We start from the raw sequence: 4,743 nt of genomic DNA, 5'->3' as shown, positions 1-4,743 counted from the left end.
CAAGGACACATCAACTGGGCCTTGAGGGATAAAGACAATAGCTAAGATAATCTTGAAAAATATCTTTTAGGGAAATTTCCCATAAAGCCAATCTAACAGAACACAAAAGACTTTCTGCTCTTATCTTTTTCTATTAGCATTTAGTGAATAGAAATTTGTTGGACCAGTGAAGACCCTCCTGACTCTCGTTACTGAAACTTGTACCGATGATTGTTAAGAAAGACGATTCAAAATGTAGGATTACAGTTTCTAGCCAATCTGTGAAAAGGTGAAGTTTCAATGGTTTTGCCCATTTGTAATGTTAATATATACTGATGGACTCTGTAATGCTCTCTGGACTCGGGCAGACATGGCTGTGGCAGCATGCTTCTCCGTTATCCCATTCTTGCCTATTCTGTAACTGTTCTTTGGACTCGGGCAGACATGGCTGTGGCAGCATGCTTGTCTGTTTTCCCATCCTTGCCTATTCTGTGATATTCTTTGGATTTCGGCAGACATGGCTCTGGCAGCATGCTTGTCCATTTCCCGCTTTTGCCTTTTGGAATATATGCCAAATAAAACTTTCTTTCTGCTTTACTAAACTTTCTGATGTTTTTCCCCTACAACAGAAGCAAGGTCCTGAACAGGAATGTAAAGAATATGCTGAGTTGCTGGAAGTTCTAGCTTTTCAGTTTGAGCTAATGTCCAAGTTTTGACCTATTTTATTCATTAACAAAATAGGTGGCAGACTTTATAAGAGCAGGACAATGAATTGTGAAATCTTTTATCCTGGCCAGATTCCGAAGTGGACAATCATATAATGGCAATTTTCAAATAGACAATGTTAATTTCTCTGAAAATAAAATCAATAAATTTCTTTGGATATCAAAACACTTTGGATTCACCTGGTAAGGCCCCTATAGAGGGCAGTGGTGTCGCAGTGGTTAAGTGTTTGGCTGTGAACAAAAACGTCAGCAGTTTGAATCCACCAGCCGCTCCTTGGAAACGCTACGGGGCGGTTCTACTCTCTTCCATAGTGTTGCTATGCGTCAGAGTCTCCTCAATGGCAACGGGTTTTTGGTTTCTGTATAGGGCAATGTTAAATAAAACTTAACCTGAAAGTCTTTTAGAAGAAATTAATATTCAACTAGAGAGGATGAACCACAGCATTAGCTTCTGGAACAAAAAATTTAAAAGGGCATTTGAATTTCTAAGAGCACTTCCTCTCTTCTCTCATTTTAATGTGATCATCTGAACATATGTGTGTGGGTGTTAACTCATGTTTAAAGGAGTGGATATGCTACAGTATGTGTGCATAAGATCGCTAGGAGTTGGAATTGACTCGATGGCAATGGGGTTTTTTTTTTGTGTGTGTGTGTGTGCAGGTTAACTACTGATGAGCTTGTTCTATCCTGTCTCATGAGGAAACTAAAAAAAAAAAAAAAAAAAAAACCCAGAAAATAAGATTAAACCACTTTTGATGGTTTTTCTTTTAAAGTGAAGAGAAGCATTTAAATACTAATATTTAAAAATATATATAAATAAAAAATAAAATAAAATAGTACACAAATTGCCAGTAAAGTAGGTCTAGTTGCTAGTCTGAAGTCTGAAAGTGCCGTTTTCAGGGGCTGTCTTGTAGAGAAGGGCTTCATATGCCATGTACTGCTTTGGTTTTGCTTTTATAGATGCTTTGCTATTTTCAAAATGCTTGCACACTTGGTTTCTCACAAAAATACTATGTGTGTGTGGGTATTATTATCCTCATTTATAAGAGGCTTAAACCCAGAAAAGCTAGATATCTGACTTAAGGTCAAAATCAGTTCAAATTCAGGTGTTTGTGTTATAAATTCCACCCTTATCCCCCAGGACATATTTCCTTGAGATACAGAAATCTTCCCTTCCCCCCAAATTAGGTGCTACCACTTTAAGGGGGTGTAGAGGTTTAAATGACCACTGTGAAAACCAATATCTGCAAAGCAGGAAGTATGAGAATGTGACAACTCTGACCTCAACATTAAATATGCATCAAATAGTAAGAAGGTCAATGGGAGAGCCAATGGCATTCACATGTGATATACTGCTCACTGTAACAGCTGACTTTGGGTCCTGGTAGAGACATCCTCACTTATAAATTATTTTCATGTGAATTTGGCTCTAGTTTGACATCTTACAACCCCCCTCACCTCTCCTCCTCCCCTACCTTCAGGAAGATGGGAAATCTGACCGAGGATGTTATGTGGTCTATGACTCTTATTTAAACCTGGTGGAAGAAGCTCAGTGGTCCTAAGGTCTCAGGTGCTATCTAGCAATAGAAGTGCAAACTATTTGGTGACAAGTCTGCTGAACTTCCCCAGGTGATGGCATTGGGGCAGCTGCAGTTCAAGTAAACTTATCTGATACACAGTTTGATAAACAGCCCTAGTTGTAATTCAGTATCGTCTTCCTTTTGAATATAAATCAGGGTGAAGATATTTCAGATTGATCTGTGCAAGCAAACGTTTATAAAATGTACTGAAGAATATTCACTCTAACTTTTACCCTCCATGAGATATTTGTCACACAGAATCGAAAAAGATATTAAGGAAATGCAAAAGCCAGTGAACTGAATCAGCAGATTTGCTCCAGTTTAGGAGATAGCCCTCAATATGGCAGAAACACATGTTTTGAACCAGAGGTGAAGATCAACGTAAAAGCACAATTCTCTGCTACCTGTCATGAAGACACATGCTTAGTCCTTTAGACTAAATTTAAGGGAAGTGTTTTATTTTCTTTTAAACTTGTGAAGATATGCTAAACTCATTAAACAAACCCAGTCTTCCTGCTCAAAATGTATGAAATTTCTATTCCTTTTTAAGGGTATCTGCACACAACTGACGTTTCTGTTTGAACTGAAAAATTGTTTCGTATAATTTCTTTTTCTTTGTGTATTTTATTCTGAGTCAACATGTCAAGTTTGTATGGTAAGTGTATTGTGTCTGTACCACATGTGGTACATACTACAAATTGAAAAAAAAAATGGATAGATTTAATTATTTTACCTAAACATTTGGGATAACAAAGCAAAGCAAAACAAAACAAAAAGAAAACGCTAGAAATTATCCTTTAAGGATTTTCCAAATTGATTGGAAGTAAACCTCAGTAATATTTTCTCCAGGTAAAAGAGCTATGGGTTTTATACAATTTTCCTATTTTTAAGTATGTATTTCAGTATCTGATATTTTAGGGCAGTGCTACTAATGGGTTGATTCTGGAATACTGAAACCCCACATTTAATCATACACCAGGTCCTATCAATTCTTTCTTACTTGGGAATGGTTTTTTAATCTGCTGAAGATCACTCAAAAGCAATTGCAGCTGTACATTGACAGGGAACTGCCAGAAATTCAAGATGGATTCAGAAGAGGACCTGGAACGAAGGATGATATCATTGCTGATGTCAGATGGATCTTGGCTGAAAGCAGAGAATACCAGAAAGATGTTTACTTGTGTTTCATTGACTACGCAAAGGCATTTGACTGTGTGGATCATAACAAATTACAGATAACATTGCAAAGAATAGGAACTCCAGAACGCTTAATAGTGCTCATGAGGAACCTGTTCATGGATCAAAAGGCAGTCTTTCAAACAGAATAAGGGGATACCTCATGGTTTAAAATCAGGAAAGGTGTGTGTCAGGGTTGTATCCTATCATCATACCTATTCAGTCTGTATGCTGAGCAAATAATCTGAGAAGATGGACTATATGAAGAAGAATGGGGCATAAGGATTTCAGCAAGACTCATTAACAACCTGCAATATGCAGATGACACAACCTTGCTTGCTGAAAGCGAAGAGCACTTGAAGCACTTACTGATGAAGATCAAAGACCACAGCCTTCAGTATGGATTACACCTCAACATGAAGAAAACAAAAATCTTCACAACTGGACCAATAAGCAACATCATGATACATGGAGAAAATATTGAAGTTGTTGAGGATTTCATTTACTTGGATCCACAATCAATGCCCATGGAAGCAGCAGTCAAGAAATCAAAAGATGTACTGCATAGGGCAAATCTGCTGCAAAAGACCTCTTTAAAGTGTTAAAAAGCAAAGATGTCACTTTGAGGACTAAGGTGCGCCTGACCCAAGCCATGGTGTTTTCAATCTCCTTATATGCCTGTGAAAGCTGGATAATGAATAAGGAAGACTGAAGAAGAATTGATGCCTTTGAATCATGGTGCTGGTGAAGAATACTGAATAGACTATGGACTGCCAGAAGAACAAACAAATCTGTCCTGGAAGAAGTATGGCCAGAATGCTCCTTAGAAATGAGGATGGCAAGACTTCGTCTCACATACTTTGGACATCTTATCAGGAAGGACCAGTCCCTGGAGAAGGACCTCATGTTTGGTAAAGTGGAGGGTCAGGGAAAAAGGGGAAGGCCCTTAATGAGATGGGCTGACACAGTGGCTGCAACAATAGGCTCAGGCATAACAACGATTGTGAGAATATGCAGGTCTGGGCAACGTTTCATTCTGTTATACATAAGGTTATCATGAGTTGGAGACCACTCAACAGCATCTAATGACAACAAATTCTCATTAAACAATAATATTATTAGCTAATATTATTAAATAATACTATTAACTAAGTATGATAAATAAAACTAATTTATTAATTAAAAAGACATTGGAGAATAACTTTTTGGCTTTGGATTAGAGAAATATTCTGGAAGCAGACACAAATAATACCAAAGTCAAAAGAGGTATATTGATACGTTAA

Source organism: Trichechus manatus, unplaced genomic scaffold, assembly GCF_000243295.1.
Source record: "Trichechus manatus latirostris isolate Lorelei unplaced genomic scaffold, TriManLat1.0 scaffold00018, whole genome shotgun sequence".
Lineage (NCBI taxonomy): Eukaryota > Metazoa > Chordata > Mammalia > Sirenia > Trichechidae > Trichechus > Trichechus manatus.
This window is presented reverse-complemented; position numbering follows the sequence as displayed.